Raw genomic sequence first — 20412 nt, 5'->3', positions numbered from 1 at the left:
GAAGCAAAAGAGTTAATGCCTCAAGATAACTTTAACTAACTCTTTCCCCAAACAGATGCCCCAAGTTCAAGTATCTGGCTCTTAAAAACTTCTGTTATTAAAAAATACTGTGTTACTCGCTAAGAAAAAGCGTTTAAGACCCAGTGACAAAACTAACCTGCTTAGGACACGACAAAGTTGATGCATGTGCCTGTACAAGTTTAACACAGATTTGATCCTAGGTCTTCATTTAGAAAATAGTTTCCAGCTATAAAAATTTAAAACCCTCATTATGTTCTTCCCGCCATCTTGGCTCCTGTGGAGGCCTGCTGGGAATGGGGCTTCTAAAAGGAACTATGTCTGGAAGGCTGTGGTCCAAGGCCATTTTTGCTGGCTATAAGCGGGGTCTCCAGAACCAAAGGGAGCACACAGCTCTTCTTAAAATTGAAGGTGTTTATGCCCTAGATGAAACAGAATTCTATTTGGGCAAATGATGCGCTTATGTATACAAAGCAAAGAACAACACAGTGACTCCTGGCGGCAAACCAAATAAAACCAGTCATCTGGGGAAAGGTAACTCCTGCCCATGGAAACAGTGGCATGGTTCCTGCCAAATTCTGAAGCAATCTTCCTGCTAAGGCCATTGGACACAGAATCCGAGTGATGCTGTACCCCTCAAGGATTTAAACTAATGAAAAATCAATAAATAAACGTGGATTTGTGCTCTTGTAAAAAAAAACCCTCATTATATTACTGGTAATAGAAAGTTGCTTGCTGCTCCCCTGTGTATTACACTTGCTCCTTCAAATGATAAAAGGTTTTGTAGCTACCATGGTTTATCAGAAAACTTCAGCACAAGTGTATTACATAAAACACTATCGCTCTGTCTCCCAAAGAGACTCAGAAAGTAAAAATAAAAGTGAGAACTCCCACTAATTAGTGAAAATTCTCAAAGGGGGGATAAGGAAGGAGACCACTACTACTCCTGCTGCCCTCCTCCCCCCACCTTGCCTAGACATAAGACAGGAGGAAAGAGAGAAAGAAACAAAAGTAAGATAAATAGCCAGACAGCCTTGGTACCACCACTCGGCCCTAGGAGTTAAAAAAAAGTAATAACAATAACATCAACCCCTGACCTAAACTACTTGTGTTATCTGTAAATTCCAGACATTGTAAGAATAAAAAAGCATTGTAAAACTTTTTGTTCTGTTAGCTGATGCATGTAAGCCCCAGTCACGTTTCCCACGCTTGCTCGATTTATCACGACCATTTCACCCTTAAAGTTGTAAGCCTTTACAAAGGCCAACTATTTCCATTTCGGGGAGCTGGCTCTTAAGACGGGAGTCTGCCCACGCTCCCGGCGGAATAAAAAACCTCTTCCTTCTTTAATCCGGTGTCTGAGGAGTTTTGTCTGCAGCTCATCCTGCTACACCTCCACGACCCCATGTTTTAAACGTGTATACGCTTAACTTTGTGAGTTAAATCACTCAAATTCTCCACCAAGTGCTCCAGGCGGGGAGTCGCCAGCGATGGAAAGCAGCTGAGGCTCCGTTTGGCTCCGCTGCTCCGAGGGTGCCCCGCGCCCTCCAAGGCCCCCGTCCCAGGACCTGCGGGGCTGCCGGGCCTGGGGACCCCTCCCACCCCGGGCTGAGCTCCCGCCACCCGTCCTTCCTGTCGCGGGCATCCACGTCCGGGCTCCTGCGCGCCAGGCAGCTCCGCCTCCGCGGCCTCGCCCTTGATGGCCGCCCTGTGGGTCTTCCGCAGTTCCGCGTCCCTGGTGTGGGACCCGGGACCCGCGTACTCGTGGTGGACGGAGCCCAGGACCGCCTGGCCCAGGCGTCTCCCCAAGTTGAAGAGCTTCCTCATGGGGCGACTTCTCCTCAGACGCCCACCAGGGGCTCCTGAGCCGCCGCGGCTCCTCGTGGCCTTTGCATCCTCACCCACCCCCAAACCCGCGATGTAGCTCAGAATCCGCGACCCGGCCCGGCCCACCCACCACAGCCTTCAGCAGCGACACTCGCAGCCTTCGACCTCTCAGACCGAGGGAGCCCCGCGAAGCCGTTAGGCGCGCGCCTGCCCCTCAGCGCCCGCGCAGACTCCGGAAGCCGCTCCCAAGCCCGCGCGACCGGCATGGGGAGGCCGGCAGGGGGCGGCCGCAGCTCCAGCGCAGGCGCCGGGGGCTTGCGGGTTCTCCTGGGCTCGCCCGGGACGTCCGGGAATCGCAGGCGCCCAGCCCGCCCGGCCTCCGCTGGCGGGGCCCTCCGCAGCCACCGGGGATGGGGCTGAGGGCCAGTTCCCGCCCCGGTGCAGCCGCCGCCGGGCAGATCTCCCGGCCTGTCCGCAGCCGCGGCGACATCCCGCCCTGGTTCTGGGAGGCCGAGAGCGCCAGCGAGCTTGGGAGTGGCCAGGCCGCTGCGAGCAGGCAGAGGGCGCCCGCAGTTTGAGCGCCCGGGCGGCGGAGCGTGGCTCGGACGGCCTCTGGATCCCGAGTGCACCTGGCCTGAGAGCCTGCCAGGCCTGACCCTGCCCGGCTCCTCCTCTGCCGGAGCTCGGGACCACTAGCCAGGCGCCCTCCGCAGTCGCCGGGAATGGGGCTGAGGGCGGGTTCCCGCCCCTGTGCAGCCGCCCCAGGGCAGACCGCCTGGCTTGGCCGCAGCAGCTGGGACATCTGGCCCCAGTTCTGAGATGTTGGGAGTGCGGGCTGAGATGTCGGGGGTTGCCTGGAGGCTGCTGCCTGCACACAGAAGGCGGCTGCAGCTTGGGTGCACAGGCGGGCTGGAGGGGCATGGCCTGGGCGGTCCCGGGATCTCCAGCGCGCCCAGGCTGAGGGTCCCCAGGACTTGCCTCCCGCCCCACTCCTCCACCGCAGGGAGTTCGGGGCCGCTGGCATGGGCACTTGGCAGCCACCCCGATGGGATTGAGCGCCAGGTTCTCAGTTCTCGCCCCTGTGCAGCCGCCGCCGGGCAGAATGCCTGGCTTGGCCGCAGCCACCGGGACACCTGGCCCTGGTTCTGCGACGCTGGGAGTTCGAGCAGAGCAGGCTCGGGAGTTGCCAGGCGGCTGCTGCCTGGACACAGAGGGCGACTGCAGCTTGGGCGCCCAGGCTGCGGAACATGGTCTGGGTGGGCTCCGGAATGCGTGCGCTCCAGGCCTGTTGGCCCCTACTGGGCCCGCCCCGCTCCTCCTCTGCTGGAGCCTGGAGCAGCTGGAATGGCCACTCTGCAGTCACCGGGGATGGAGTTAAGTTTTCTTATCCCACGCATGCACACAAAAAAGTAACTATTATCTGAGGTAATTAACGCGTCGATTGACTACATTTTGGTAATCATTTCAGAATGTGCATATAGATATAAACACATCACACTGTACACCTTGAATATGTACAATTTTTATTTCTCTGTTATACCTCAGTAAAGCTGAAAAAATTAACAGGATTGAAAGGATAACCCCACAGTTCTATAGTAGTAGTTGGACACTTCAATACCTCATCTTAATTAATGGATAGAAAAACCAGATAGAAGCTTCATGAGAAGTGGAAGACTTGAACAACCGTATAAGCCATTTAGAGCTCATACACATATACAGAACAGCCCACCCAACAACAGCAGAATATACATTCTTTTCAGGCGGACATGGAACTTCCTCTAGGATAGGCCATATCTTCGTCCGCAAAATAGGTCCTAAAATGACTTTTAAATCATTTTAAAAAGCTTGAAATAATACCAAATATAATTTACAACCACAATGGAAGAAACAACAGATACATAAAAAATGAAAACTCGAAAATTCACAAATATGCAGAAATTAAACAGTACACTCTTAAACTACCAGTGAGTGAAGGAATAAACCACAAGTGAAGTTATAAAACATCTTGAGACAAAATAAAAACAAAACATACCAAAATGTATTGAATACAGTGAAAGGAGAGTTCAAAGGAAAATGTATGAATATAAACAACTACATTTAAGAAAAAAATCTCAAATCAGTAACCTCATTCTATACCTAACGGCAGTAGAAAAAAACAAACAAACAAAAAAGACTAAATCCAAAGCTAGAAGAAGGAAAGAAATAATAAAGATTAGCACATAAATCAATAAAATAGAAGGTTGGAAAGCAGCAGAAATAAACATAGCTAAAAGTTGATTCTTTGAAAGATCAAACCTTTCACTATATTGACTGAACAAAAGATGGAAGACTCAGTATTAAAATCATAAATGAAAGTGGCATTGCACCTTAAGAGAACTGAAGGGGCAATATAGGCCACAAAGGCTTCAATTGTTAGGCAAGTCATACTCCGAGCTGGGCTTGGAGCCAGTGGGATGTGGACGGTGGGGAGAATGTGGCCTCCTGAGACACCAGCCAGAGCAGCTAAGGGAGTGCTCACAACACCACTCCCTCACCCAGCAGCAGCTACACAACACAAAGAAACCTGTGAATTTGGGAGAGGGAGAGCACAGTGACTGGGGAATTTAACATTAAACTCAGTGCTGCCATGTCAGTAAAGACCTGGCAGAATTCCTCACCTGCTGACTAAAGAACCCCTGTACCCAGAATAAAAACAGTGATACCCAGGCAATACTCCATGGGCACTGGGCTCTGAGAAGTACCAACTTCATGTGTGACTCAGCACATTTCCAGCTGTGGTAGCTATGGTGAAAGACTTCTGTTTGAGAAAAGCAGCAGGGAAAGTAAAGGGAACTCTGCGTTGCACCTGATATACCAGCTCAGCCACAGTGACATAGAGCACCAAGCAGATTCTTAGATTCCCTGAGTCCAGGCCTAGGGGATTGGTCAGCATTTCTGCACTTGTCCTGGGCCAAAGGTCGAGACCCAGGCATTGCAGAATTTATCCCAAGCTAACCAAAGAGTCCTTGGGCTTTAAGTGAGAAATTGATGATGATTTGGCAGAACCCCCCCACTGGGCCGGTGATGTTGGCAGTCATAGGAGAGGCTCTTCTGCCTGCAGACAGGGGAAGGAAGAGTAGAAAATACTTTGTCTTACACCCTAAGTGCCAGGTTAGCTACAGTAAAATAGAAGAGCAGGTAAATTTTGAAGATTCTGTGCTTTAATCTCTGGCTCCCAGACAGCATCTATGGACCCACTTATGGCTAGGGGAACTTGCCTCCCTATAGGCAGAGACACAAACCTGGCTGGCTTTGCCATCTGCTAATCATACAGTCCTAGGGCTTTGAATAAACTTACATGGTAGCCAAGTAGTGGTTACAGGGGGCCTTGGGTGAGACCAAGTTCTGTGCTTACGTCAGGTGTGAACCAGCACGGTCTCAGTGGTAGTGGCCACAGGGGTGCTGTTACCCCAACTCCAGCTCCACATGCCTCAGCACAGAAAGAGCCTCTGCTGGTTTGAGAGAAAGTAAGGGAAGAGAATAAGAGTCTCTAGTTGATAAATCAAGAGAATTTTTCCTGATGTTAATCCAAGGTCACCAAGGCAGTACCCCTATGTGTTTGCGTAAACTACTGTGTTATTGGGTTTGGGACCTAAGTCTCTTTGAATACCTGGAAAGTGTTTCCAAAAAGAATGGGCACAAACAAGCCCAGACTGTGAAGACTACAATAAAGACTGAACTCTTCAATGCCCAGATATAGATGAACATCTACAAGTATCAAGACCATCCAGGAAAACATGACCTCACCAAACAAGCTTAAAAAGGCACCAGGGACCAATCCTGGAAAAACAGAGATATGTGACCTTTCATACAGGAAATCCAAAATAGCTGGTTGAGGTAATTCAAAGAAACGTAATGTAACACAGAGAAGGAATTCAAGATTCTGTCAGATAAATTTAACAATGAAATTGAAATTTTAAAAAAAGGCAAAATTCTGAAGTTAAAATGCAATTGTCATACTAAGAATTCATCAAAATTACTTAAAAGAATTGATCAAGGAGAAGATAGATTTAGTGAACTTGAAGACAGACTATTTGAAAAGACAAAGTCAGAGGAAACAAAAAAGAATAAAAAATAAAGCATGCCTACAGAATCTAAAAAATAGCCTCAAAATCAAAATCTAAGAGTTATTGGCCTTAAAGAGGTGGTAGAAAAAGAGATAAGAGTTAAACATTTATTTAAAGAAATAATATTAAATAATATTAAACAATTCCCCAACATTCGATATCAACATTCGAGTACAAGAAAGTTACAGAACATTAAGCAGATTTAACCCAAAGAAGACCACCTTAAGGCACTTAACTGAACTCCCAAAAGTTAAGGATAAAGAAATGATTCTAAATGACGAGTTGATGGGTGCTGACGAGTTGATGAGTGCAGCACACCAACATGGCACATGTATACATATGTAAAAAACCTGCACGTTGTGCCCATGTACCCTAGAACTTAAAGTATAATAATAATAATAAAAAGAAATGATTCTAAAAACAGCGAGAGAAGAGACACAAATAACATTCAGTGGAACTCCAATACATCTGACAGCAGACTTTTCAGGGGAAAATTTACAGTCTGAGAGAGTGGCATGACATATTAAAAAAGCTGAAGGAAAAAAAAAGAATAATGTATCTGGTAAAAAGTCCTTTAAACTTGATGGAGAAATAAGAACTTTTCCTGACAAACAAAAACTGAGGTATTTAATTCACACCAAACCTGTCCTACAAGAAATGCTAAAGGGAGTTTTTAACCTAAAAGAAAAGAGTCAGTGAGCAATAAGAAATCATCTGAAGATACAAAACTCGCTAGTAATAGCACATGGAAAAACACAGAATATTATAACATGGTAATTATGGTGTGCAAAAATCTCAAATAGAAAGAGTAAACAATAAACCAATAAAAAATAACTACAACATATTTCCAAGACATAGACAGTAAAATAAGGAAGGAAGAGAAACAACAAAAAGTTTAAAAGAACGGTAATGGAGTTAAACTGTAGAGATTTTATTAGCTACTTTGCTTGTTTCTTTGTTTATACTATCAATGTTAAATTGTCCATAGTCTAAAATGATGTGTTATAAGATATTATATTCAAGCCTCATGGTAATTTCAGATCAAAAAGCATACCACAGATGTACAAAAAGTAAAAAGCAAGAAATTAGATAATATTGCTACAGAAATCACCTTCACTAACAGGAAGATGGGAAGAAAGAAAAGAACGATGAGAGGACAAAAATCAATCAGAAAATAATAACAATGGTAGGAGTAAGTGCTTATCAATAATAACATTGAATGTACATGAACTAAATACTCCAATCGGAAGACAAACAGTGGATGAATGGATAAAGAAGCAAGACAATGATCTGTGACCTACAAAAAAAAATACTTTACCTATAAAGATACATTTAGATAAAGATACATTTAGACTGAAAATAAAAGGATGGAAAAAGTTATTCCATGCCAATAGAAACCAAAAAAGAGCAGAAATAGCCTTACTTATACCACACAAAAATAGATTTCAACAAAAGACTGTAGGAAGATATTAAGAAGGTCATTATATAATAATAAAGAGATCAATTCAGCAAGAGGATATAATTGGAAATATATATGCACCCAACACTAAAGCACCTATAGATAAATGAAGCAAATATTATAAGAGCTAAAGAAAGAGACATCAACACAATAATGGCCGGACACTTCAACACCCTGCTTTAGTCATTGGATAGACCTTCCAGACAGAAAATCAACAAAGAAACATCAGACTTAATCTGCACTATATAACAAATGAACCTAATAGATATTTACAGAAAATTTCATCCAACAGCTGCAGAATACACATTCTTCTTCTCCGCACATGGGTTATTTTCAAGGATAGACCATATGTTAAGTAACAAGTCTAAAAACATTCAAAAAATTGAAGTAATATTAAGCATTTTCTCTGACCACAATGGAACAAACTAGAAATCAATTAAAAAATGAATTTCAGAAACTATACAAACACATGGACATTAAACAATATGCTCTTTAATGATCAGTAGGTCAGTAAAAATATTAAGAAGAAAATGGAAACATTTCTTGAAACAAATGATAATGGAAGTATAGCATAGCAAAACCTATGGAATATAGTAAAACAGGTACTATTATAAAAGGAAAATTTATAACTGTAAGTGCCTACATAAAAAGCAGAAAAGCTGCCAATAAATAACCTAACAATACATCTTAATTAACTAGAATAAAAAGGCCAAACCAAACTCAAAATTAAAAGAAAAGAAATAATAAAAATTAGAGTGGAAATAAATAAAGCTAAAATGAAGAAATGCAAAAGATCAATGAAACAAAAAGTTGAATTTTTGAAAAGTAAAACAATTGACAAATATTTAGCCAGGCTAACTAAAAAACAGAGGAGATACAAATTAATAAAATCAGAGGTGAAAAAGGAGACATTACAAGTCACGTTTCAGAAAATTAAAGGATCATTAGTGGCTACTATGAGTAATTATTTGCCAACAAATTAGAAAACCGAGAGGAAATTAATTCTTAGACACACACAACATACCAAGAGTGAATTAGAAAAAAATCCAAAACCTGACCAGACCAATAACAAGTAACAAAATTAAAGCTATAATAAAAAAAGTCTATAGGACCAGACTGAAAAATAGAGAAAGAACATTTCCAAACTCATCCTTTGAGGCTAGGATTACACTGATATCAAAACAAGACAAAGATACATTTAAAAAGCAAACTACAGGCCCACATTTGAGAATATTGATGCAAAAATTTGCAAAAAAACTAGCATACTGAATTAAACAATACATAAATAGGTAATTCATAATGACCAAGTGGAAGGGATGCAAGGATGGTTCAACATGCAAATCAATCAATGTGATATATCATATAAACAGAATGAAGGGGCCAGATGCAGTGACTCATGCCTGTAATCCTGGCACTTTGGGAAGCTGAGGTGGGCGGACCACCTAAGGTCAGGAGTTCAAAACCAGCCTGGCCAATGTGGCAAAACCCCATCTCTATTAAAAATACAAAAATTAGCCAGGCGCTGTGCTGGGCATCTGTAATTCCAGCTACTTGGGAGGCTGAGGCAGGAGAATCTCTTGAACCCAGTAGGCAGATGTTGCAGTGAGCTGAGATCATGCCATTGCACTCCAGCCTGGGTGACAGAGGAAGACTTTGCCTCAAAAAACAAAACAAAACAAAAAAACCAGAATGAAGGAAAAAATCCATATAATCATGTCCATTATGCTAAAAAATTATTTGATAAAATTTAATATTCTTTAATAATAAAAAACCCTTTGAAAACTGGGTATGGGATGAACGTATTTCAACATAATAAGTCATATGTGACAGACCCACAGCTAGTTTCATACTAAGTGGGGAAAAACTAAAAATCTTTCCTCTAAAATCTGGAAGATGACAAGAATATTCACTTTTACCACTGTTATTCAACATAATTCTGAAAGTTCTATCTGGAGCAATCAGACAGGAGAAAGCAATAAAAAGCATCCCAACTGGAAAAGAAGTCAAATTATCATTTTTGTTGATGATATCATCTTATATTTGAAAAAACATAAAGACTCCTCTGATAGGGTTTCAATGTGTGTTCCCTCCCAAATCTCATATTTAAATGTAATTCTCAATGTTGGAGGTGGGCCTGGTGAAAGGTGATTTAACCATTGGGGTGGATTACTCACAAATGGCTTAGCACCATCCCATTTGGTACTATCCACATGACAGGGAGTGAGTTCCCATAAGATCTGGTCATTTAAAAGCGTGTAACAACTCGCCCCTCTGTTTTTCGCTCCTGCTTTTTCTCTGTGATGTGCAAGATTCTGCTTCAACTTCTGCCATGACTGTAAACTTCCAGAGGCCTCTCCAGAAGTGCATGCCAGTGCTATGCCTTCTCTACAGCCTGTAGAATCATGAGCCACTTAAACCTCCTTTTTAAAAAATAAATTACCCAGTCTCAGGTATTTATTGTGATGCAAAAATAGCTTACTACAGAAAATTGGCACAAAGGAGTGGAAAATTGTTATAAGAATACCTGAAAATGTGGAATCAGCTTTGTAATTGGGTAAACAGGCAGAGGTTGGAAGAGTTTGTAGGACTCAGAAGAAGACAGAAAAATGAGGGAAAGTTGAGATTTTCTTAAAGACTGGTTGAATGGTTGTAACCAAAACGCTGATAGTGATCTGGACAGTGAAGGCTGGCCTGAGGAGGTCTCAGATGGAAAGTAGAAACTTATTAGGACTGAAGCAAAGGTCATGCATGTTGTCTTAGCAAAGTGGTTGGCTGAATTTTGGTCATGCCCTAGGGATATATAAAAGTTTGAGTTTGAAAGTGATGATTTAGGGTTTCTGTTGGAAAAATGTCTAAGCAGCAAAGCATTCAAGATGTGGCCTGGCTGCTTCTAACAACCTATGCTCACATGTTGGAGCAAAAAAAGTAAGTCATAACTTATTTTTACTTACAAGGGAAGCATAGTGTAAAAGCTTGAAAACTTTGCAGCCTAGTCATGTGGCAGAAAAGTAAGAAGCTTTTATAAGAGAGGAACTCAAGCAGGCTGTGGAGCAACCACTTGTTAGAGATAGTTGTATAATCTAAAAACAAAACAAAACAAAACAAAAAAACCAGCAAGTGTTGGTAGCCAAGATAATGGGAAAGAGGAATTGAAGGCATTTTAGAAATCTAAAAGGCAGGCCCCCCATCAAAGGCCCTGAGGCCTAAAAGAAGAGAATAGTTTCTGGGGTCAGGCCCAGGACCTGCTGCCTTGGGTAGCCTTGGAACATGGCTCCCTGCATCCTGGCCACTGCACTCCAGTCACTGCTTCAGAGGGTGCAAGCCATAAGCCTTGGTAGCTTTCATATGGTGTTAGGCCTATGGGTATACAAAATGCAAGAGTTGACACTTGGGAGCCTCCACCTTTACTTCAAAGAATGTATAAAAAAGCCAGGGTGTGCAGGCAGAAGCATGCTGCAGGGGTGGAGCCCTCATGGAGAACATCTACTAAAACAATGCAGAGAAGAAATGTAGGGTTACAGTCCTGATGCGGGCTCCCCACTGGGGCATGGCCTAGTAGATCTGTGAGGAGAGGATCGCTGTCCTTCAGACCCCAGAATGGTAGCTCTAGCTACAGCTTGCACCTTGCACCTGGAAAGCTGGAAGCACACAATACCAGCCAGAGGCACACAACACCAGCCCATGAGAGCAGCTGTGGGGGCTGAACCATGCAAAGCCACAAGGTCTAAACATCCCAAGGCATTAGTGTGCCCTGGAAATGGGACATAGAGTCAAAAATAATTATTTTGGAGACTTACAATTCAATAACTGCCCTTCTGGGTTTCAGACTTGCATGGGTCCTGTGGCCTCTTTCTTTTTGCTGATTTCTTCCTTTTAGAATAGGAGTATTTACCCAATGCCTATGCCTCATTTGCATCTTGGAAGTACCTAATTTGTTTTTTATTTTACAGGCTTACAGGAGGAATAAACTGGCTTTGTCTTAGATGAGGCTTTTGACTTTTGAGTTAAGGCTGAATTGACTTAAGACTTTGAGGATTATTGGGAAGTCATGATTGTATTTTGAAATATGAGAAGGATATGAGATTTAGAATGGCCAGTGGCAAAATGATAGGGTTTGGATGTGTGTTCCCACCAAAATCTTATATTGAAATGTAATCCTCAATGTTGGAAGTGCGCCTAGTGGGGAGGTGATTGAATCATGAGGGCAGGATTTCCATGAGCAGTTTGGCATCATTTTCTTTTGTGCCATTCTCACAACAGTAAGTTTTCATGAGAGTTGGTTATCTAAAAGTGTGTGTACTACTTCCCCCTGCCCTCGCACTTACCATGGGATATACAAGCACTGGATTTATTTTTCACCTTGATTGTCAGTTGTCAAAGGCTTCACCGGAAGCAGAAGCCAGTGCTATGTTTTCTGTACAGCCTGTGGAACCATGAGCCAATTAAACCTATTTCCTTTATAAATTAACCAGTCACCGATTATTTTTATAGCAATGTGAGAGTGGCCTAATATATCCACCAAAAAGCTATTAGAAGTAATAACTTGAGTAAATTTGCAAAATACAAAATCAACATATACAAATCAGTAGGATTTCTGTATGCCAACCGTCAACAAATTGAAAAAGAATTCAAAAAAGTAATCCTATTTGCAATAGCCACAAATAAAACAAAATGTGTGGGAATTTACCAAAGAAATAAAAGTTCTCAACAATTAAAAATGTAAAACACTGGCCGGGCACGGTGGCTCACGCCTGTAATCCCAGCACTTTGGGAGGCCGAGGTGGGTGGATCACGAGGTCAGGAGATCCAGACCATCCTGGCCAACACGGTGAAACACTGTCTCTACTAAAAATACAAAAAATTAGCTGGCCGTGGTAGTGGGCGCCTGTAGTCCCAGCTACCCAGGAGGCTGAGGCAGGAGTATGGTGTGAACCCAGGAGGCAGAGCTTGCAGTGAGCCGAGATCACACCACTGCACTCCAGCCTGGGCGACAGAGCCAGACTTCACCTCAGAAAAAAAAAAAAAAAAAAAAAGGAAAACATTGATAATTGATAAAAGAAATGAAAGAGAACACAAAAAAAATGGAAAGATAGCTATTTCTACATTCACAGATTGGAAGAATCAGTATTTTTAAAAATGTCTATGTGATCCAAAGTAATCTATACATTTCATACCATCTCTATCAAAACAATGACATTCCTCACAGAAATAGAAAAAGAAAAATCTGAAATATACACAGAACCACAAAACACCATAATAGTCAAAGTTACACTGAGTATATAAACCAAAACTGGAGGAATCCCATTACTTGGTCTTAAATTATACTATCAATCTATAGTAATTAAAACAGCATGACACTAGACTAAAAACAGACATAGAGACAAATGGAATGAAATAGAGAACTGTTGATAGGTGCAGCACACCAACATGGCACAAGTGTACATATGTAACAAACCTGCACATTATGCACATGTACCCTAGAACTTAAAGTATAATAATAATAAAAAAAGATGGATAAAAAATAACATAGTCAATTAATACATATTTTGTATATGTATAATGTACTATATTCCTACAATAAATGTTACAAAAGCAAAAAAAAAAAAAAAAAAAGAAACAAACTCATACAGCTAAACTAAACTTATTTTCAATGAAAGTGTCAAGAACATACAACAAAAAATAAGACAGTTTCTGTAATAAATAGGGCTGGGAAAACTGGCAAGCCATAGGCAGAAGAATGAAACTAGAACCCTATTTCTTGCCACATACAAAAATCAAATTAAAATGAATTAAAGACTTAAACCTAACACCTCAAACTATCAAACTTTTACAAGAAAACATTGGGGAAACTCTTTAGGGGATTGGTTTAGGCAAAAATTTCTTAAATAATGCCCCATAAGCACAGACAACCAAAGAAAACATGGACAAATGGAATTACAGCAAGTCAGAAAGCTTTTTTAAAGTGAAGGAAACAATAAACAAAGTGAAGAGAAAACCCACAGAATGGGAGAAAATATTTGTAAATTACCCATCTGAAAATCAATTAATAGCTACATGATGTGATCAGGCTTTGTATCTTCACCCAAATCTCATATTGAATTGTAATCCCCAGATGTTGAGGGAGAGACCTGGTAGAAGGTGATTGGATCATGGATGTGGTTCCCCCATGCTGTTCTTCTGATAATGAGTGAGTTCTCATGAGATCTGATGGTTTTATAAGGGGTTCTTCTCCCTTTGCTTCACATACATGCTCTCTTGCCTACTGTCATGGAAGAGGTGCCTGCTTCCCCATCTGCCCTGATTGTAAGTTTCCTGAGGCCTCCCCAGCCATGTGGAACTGTGACTCAATTAAACCTATTTCCTTTATAAATTACCCAGTCTCACCAGGTGCAGTGGCTCATGCCTGTAATCCCAGCTCTTTGGGAGACCGAGGTGGGTAGATCACGAGGTCAGGAGTTCATGACTAGCCTGGCCAAGATGGTGAAACTCTATCTCTACTAAAAATACAAAACCTAGCTGGGCATGGTGGCGGGTGCCTGTAATCCCAGCTACTCTAGAGGCTGAGGCAGAGAATTGCTTGAACCCAGGAGATGGAGGTTGCAGTGAACCGAGATTGTGCCAGTGCACTCCAGCCTGGGTGACAGAGCAAGACTTCATCTCAATAAATAAGTAAATAGATAAATAACCCAGTCTCAGTTTTTTTTATAGCAGTGCAGAAACAGACTAATACACTATAATATATTAAGTTCAAAAATTCTATAGAAAAAATGTAGTAATCCAATGAAAGAGTGGACAAAAATTTAAATGAACACTTACGAAAAGAAGACATACAAATGGCAAACAGGCAAATGAAAAGGTGCTCCACATTACTGATTATCATAGAAATGCAAATCAAACCCAAAATGAGATACCATTTCATCCCAGTTAAGGTGGCTTTTATCCAGAAGTCAGTAAAAAACAAATGTTGCTAATAGCCAAGATTTGGAAGAGACCTAAATGTCCATCAGCAGATGACTGTTGATAGAGAAAATGTGGTACAGGTACACAATGGAGTACGATTCAGCTATAAGAAAGAATGAGAGTCTGACATTTGCAATAACATAAATGGACCTGAAAGTCTTTAGGCTAAGTGAAATAAGTCAGGCACAGAAAGACAAATGTCACATGTTCTCACTTATTTGTGGGTGCTAAAATTCAAAACAATTGGTGTCATAGAGATAGAGTATAAGGATGGTTACCAGAGGCTGGGAAGGGCAGTGGGGGAACAGGGGGTTAGTGTGGATGCTAAATAGGTAAAATAAAATTGTTAGAAAGAATGAATAAGACAGTATTTAATAGCACAACAGGGTGATTATAGTAAAAAACAATTTAATTATACATTTTGTAAAAACTGAAATAGTATAATTGGATTGTTTATAACACAAGCTATAAATGCTTGAGGTGATGGATTCCCCATTTTTTATTATGTATTATTCATTGCACACCTGTATCAAAGTATGTCATGTACCCCCATAAATATATACACCAACTATGTACCCACAAAAATAAATTAAAAATTAAAATTAAAACCAAAGGGAGGAGAGTTTAATGAGGCATGTGTGACCCATGGCTTGAACCAGCTTTTCAGGTTAACTTTGGAATATCCTTATCCAAGAAGAGGGGTCCATTTAGTCAATAGGGCCTTGGAAATTAATTTTTAGTTTATAAGTGGAAAAAAGAAGGATTTGTAATCCTGAGCCACAGCTCTCAGTTAATCAATCCCTGCAGGGAATCCTGTTCTTTACTCTGGAGATAAACACTAGTTTTCTTTTCCACAGAATAACACCACATTTCAAAATGAAGGGAAACATCTTGAAACTAAGAGGTACAGCCTTATTAAATTTGATTTGGTTTCCATTGTAATTAATTTAATCATGTGTGTTCCAGAGTCTGTCTTCAGTCTTCTCCTAGTTCAGGCCCATGATCTCAGGCCCATGATAAATTTGCTCAGCTCCCTGCTCAACAGCAAGAAATCAGTTTGAATTATTTAAAAACCTCATTGTGACTGGGAGCAGTGGCTCAAGCCTGTAATCCCAGCAATTTGGGAGGCCAAGGTGGGCAGATCACTTCTTGTCAGGGGTATGAGACCAGCCTGGCCAACAGAGTGAAACCCCATCTCTACTGAAGACACAAAAATTAGCTGGGTGTGGTGATTCATGCCTGTAATCTCAACTACTTGGGAGGCTGAGGCAGGAGAATCCCTTGAACCTGGGAGGCAGAGGTTTCAGTGAGCCAAGATGGTATACTGACTCCAGCCTGGGCAACAGAGCAAGACTCTGTCTCAAAATAGAAATAAATAAATAAATAAATAAATTAATTAATTAATCTCATTGTGTTTCAAACAAAATTTCTTCTGCATATCAACTTGCATATTAACTATAATCATTTTGTTTATATCCAATCCTGAGAAATCTTTGAGGACTAATTTCACTCTTTTCTGCCATTTTGGTAAACATACCAAATGCCATCAAACAAAATGCACAAAATTCCTGAGAAATATATTTTATCCTTGAGGAGTAGACTTGCTGTGTTAGAGGAACTCATGGTTACCAAGCTTCTAGTTTAATAAACATGACTAGAATACTCTGTCTTAATATGAGTAGCTAGGTACTCACAAGGCATTTAGAAGGATAATACTTATGGTCTGAAAATAGCCACATTTTTTAGCTGGCCACATATTACAATTGCAGAATATTCTTGGCCATACAAGACATCTTCCACTAAGCCTCAAAAATGTATAAATGTCTTAGAAGTGCAGCATTTTTTCTTAAAGATAATATTAATGAGCTAACTTAGGTCAACAGGTTAATGGTCATTGTTAAAACCAATAGCCCCAACTTTAGTGAGTAAATCTGCACCTTTCAAGTTTAATTATAGCTCTTTCTTTTTATAGTTACTTATGAGTGGAGACACTAACAAAAGACAATGCATTCCTGCTCTTGTTTTTTGAGGATATCCAACTCTGTAATGGAGTCATTTCTAATAAACTTGCTTCCTTCACTGTGCTCTCTGACTCACCTCAAATTTTTTCCTGCACAAGATCTAAGAATCCTACTTTGTGATTTGTATCACGACCCTCTTTTCCAGCAACATCTTTCAGCAACACCATGAAGGGACACCAAGACAAGACCCCCACTCAAAGGAAAACAATCCACACAGAATCAATCAGCTGGCAAGTGGGCCGTCTTTTGGAGTCGTGAAGCCATTCAGGTGGGCAAGAACGATTATCCACTATTACTTAAGTGAGAGGCCCTAGGGTATAAAGTTAGGGTGAGAGACTCAGCCCAAAGTTAGAGACCTGGGGGTGTCATACTCAGATTAGAGGCCAAGCTCACAAGGTTAGGGGCCCTGGGGTATATTGAAAAGAATGGATTTGGCTAAAGAAGATGTTTGCCAAGTTCTCTTTTTGGACTGTCCACCTTGTGCTCTCTGTCCCTCACCTGAGTGCTCTGCATCTTGTCACCTTTCTGCTCACCGCCTCTGTTTTGTAGCAGCCTGGAGACTGCCACAGGAAGGAGGCCCCAAACAGTTTAGCTTTTACTTTCCTCAAGGATCCTCTGACTTTTAGCTGATTGCTTATTTAACTTGCCACTGGTCCAAGTGACACTGAAAAAAAGGGATGTCTCGGAACCTAGCATTTTTGTACCTTAATTATTAGAAAAGATCAGCAATAACCTCTCCATCATTATGACTAGAAGTTGAAATGTGGCATTTCACAGCCCTACATGATAAGATCAGATCTGCCTGTTTAGTGACAGCCTCTTTTATGACAACCCCTGTAAACAATTAGCCTCAAGATAGAGAATATGAGACTTTTTCTTAACAGTTTTCTGTCATTTCTTAACCATAAGGTCATCTTTGATGAGCTGGTATAGGGCAGCTGGACCCTACTTTCTAAACCCAGCACGTCATTTTTTTCCTGAGAGAGTTTTGTCGTAGCAGTGTGAAAATGGACTAATACATTACAACATACAAGTTACAGCCTTCCCATTCCCCCTCCCCTTTTTTGCAGTTAATTTGTTTTATAGAAGAGAAACTAAGAAACTAAATGGGAGGAAATACTTTACATACAGGCCTCTCTGATACTTGGTCAGGATAAAAAGTTAAAATGGGCTTGTATATATTTGATGGAGGAAAAGACAAAATAGGGATGGCACATAATTGATTACCCTTCTAATGCAAGTGCCTCTTAATATTAGGCTTTTCTTAGCTGAGGCTGAACTCTCCCCTGCCAGTCTGAGCACCCCATAAGAACACAGACTCCTTCCAGTTCTGGTGAGGTGTGCAACATGTTATTAATTTCTTCTAGTTTTCCAGAGTTATCTAGTGTCCGGGCATCATCTTCTCCCTGCCCTTCGAGTCCTGTCTTACATACATACCCCACTCTCAAAACACCTGAGCTTCACCAGAACAACATGCGGTAGGGCCTCTTATCAGCTGGCAAAGTTGAATGTTTGCCCTCTCTGGGAAGTGACAGATGATAATAGGGACACTATATAGGTATATGGACCCTTTTCTATGTCTGAGTTAGCCATAGCCAAACACTAAAACAGCTTTCAGAGGTTCCAGGAAAATTCATAGACAAATTTGAGAGGCTAACCTTGATGTATGATCTGACCAGGCAAGATTTGCTTATATTTATGCTCACCTGCTGCATGGTAGAAAAGCAGTGTATTACGGGAGTGGTTAGTGCACATGCTAACAGGGTGGCAGCCTGCAACCAGGGACATGACACCTATCAAGTAGGAGGCACAGCAGTGTCTGACTAGGACCCAAAAGAGAACTAGAATCTAGAAAAGAGAAATGAATTAGGAAGAAAGTGAGATATAGAGAGAAAAAATTATGATCATTTGACTCCTTGAAGGAATAAAAAAAGTGTGATAAAGCTTTTTGATTTTTACAAAGTCTGGAAAATTACTCAGGGAAAAGATGAAAACCTAGCCTTATTCCAAGGATGGATAATTTAGACTTTGAGGGAATACACTAACACTGTCCAAGAAGGGACAGGCATTGCTAGGAGTTTATTTTAGAGCCCAGTCTGCTTCTGATATCTGCAGGAAGCCACCAAAAGCAGCCTTAGGCTTCCAGACTCCCGTGGATCAGATTTTAGACTTGGATTCTGCAGTTTTCCATCACAGGAATAGGGCAGAGAAAACATAAAATAAAGCAAATCTCCCAAGAGGCCCAGCTTCTAGCTGCAGACTTGTGCTCTCCACCATTTCAGAGGCAGCCCCTTAACCCCTGGCCTTCGCAGAGGAAGTGAGAAGGTAAAAGTCCCAGTCCGTGCCTCTGGGCCACTGTGCCTTGGATATCAATCAATGTGCCTTCTGTAAGAAGGTCGGCCACTGCCGCAGGAAATGCACTGTGCTTCCAAGGGAGCCATCATCAGAGCCCAGCAGACTCAAAAGTGGTAGGGCTCCGCTCCCACTGCACTGTTAGCTATCGAGAGCCCAGCAGACTCAAAAGTGGTAGGGCCTGATACTTCCTACCTCGGCTCCCACTGCACTGTTAGCTATCGAGAGATGGAGGAGCCTCAGGTGACTCTTGAGGTGGCAGGTAGGAGCATTAACTTCTTATTAGGTGTGGGAGCAGATGACTCTGTCCTGATTCAATACAAGGGGCTCCTGTCTTCTCATGATGGCCAAGCCCCAAAACACTGCTTTTCACATCTTCTAAGTTGTCTTCCAGGGGCTCTGGGTTTCTCATCTGCCTTTTTAGTACTGTCTGAATGCCTGACCTCTTACTGGGGAGAGGTTTATTGACTCAGACCAAGTCATGGTCACCCTCACAGATCATAAAGCATAGAAAGTGTTACTTTTGTTCCTGACCCCTCAGGGGAAAAAAAAGTTAAGAATGAGCTGTCACATTTACCACCTGAGGTGTTGTCTCAAGTAAATCTTGAGGTTTGGGCCACACAGGCTCTGGGAAATGCACTAAACCCCTCCCCCATTCAAATCTAACTTGAGCCTCGTGCTCCTCACCCTCGAGGATTTATTTTTTATGTCTCAAAAATAAATAAACCATCAGATCCCATGAGGCTTATTCACAGTCACAAGAACAGCATGGGAAAGACCCATCCCCCGATTCAATTACCTCCCACTGGATCCCTCCAACGATATATGGGAATGATGGGAGCTACAATTCAAAATAAGATTTGACTGTGGACACAGCCAAAGCACATCACAGGTTATGAAACAAATTTATTTAGGAGGCCAGATTTAAGAGAGATGAATCCCTTGACTATCCCAAGGAAGAGTGGTTAATGGAGGCAAGTTGTTTTATGCATCAGGAAAACAGGAGGGCTAGATATGCTATTATTAGTCAGCACAAGAGAATCGAGGCACAAGCCTTGCTGGCCTCTACTTCAGCTCAAAAAGCTGAGTTAATTGAACTTACTAGGCCCCTGCAGTTGGGAAAGGATTTGAAAGTTAAATACTTTACCTTTAACTTCTTGACAATACATTTTAGGGCGAGAAGCATGAGGGGAAATTCAACCCCTTGTTGCCAAATTCTTGCCTATGAGTTACCAAGGCCGTGAGAGTATCCTTACAATACTTGCACGTCACCAGATGAAAAGCCTAATGGCATGAGTTACTAAGGCCATGAGAGTCTCCTTACAATACTGACATGTTGGCCGCTTCCAAATTCTTGCTGTGTGAGTTACTAAGGCCATGAGAGTCTCCTTACAATACTCGCATGTTACCAGATGAAAAACCTAATGGCAAGTACAGATTTGTCAGAAACCTTAGAGCATTAATAAATGCAGTTGTCTCCATACACCTCATTGTCCCCAGTACTTACCAAGTCCCAGGGGATGCAAGCTGGTTTACACTCTTAAGTCTGAAAGACACATTTTTCTGCCTCTCAATGCATCCAGATTCATAATATGTTTGCCTTTGAATGACTCATCCAGATACGCATTCAACCTCAAAACTAACCTGGACAGTCATCTCTGAAGGGTTC

The 20412-nt window shown here is 41.8% G+C and overlaps 2 pseudogenes; one reads left to right on the top strand and one right to left on the bottom strand.

The window, feature by feature from the left end:
- LOC135969467 (large ribosomal subunit protein eL33 pseudogene) overlaps positions 1–718 on the top strand; it is a 110418-nt pseudogene extending 109700 nt beyond the window's left edge.
- Positions 719–1943: 1225 nt separating this feature from the next.
- Positions 1944–20399, bottom strand: LOC141409476 (uncharacterized; annotated as a pseudogene).
- Between the last annotated feature and the right edge of the window lie 13 nt (positions 20400–20412).

The sequence above is a fragment of the Macaca fascicularis genome, chromosome 2 (assembly GCF_037993035.2).
Source record: "Macaca fascicularis isolate 582-1 chromosome 2, T2T-MFA8v1.1".
In the NCBI taxonomy this organism is placed as follows: domain Eukaryota; kingdom Metazoa; phylum Chordata; class Mammalia; order Primates; family Cercopithecidae; genus Macaca; species Macaca fascicularis.
This window is presented reverse-complemented; position numbering and strand designations above follow the sequence as displayed.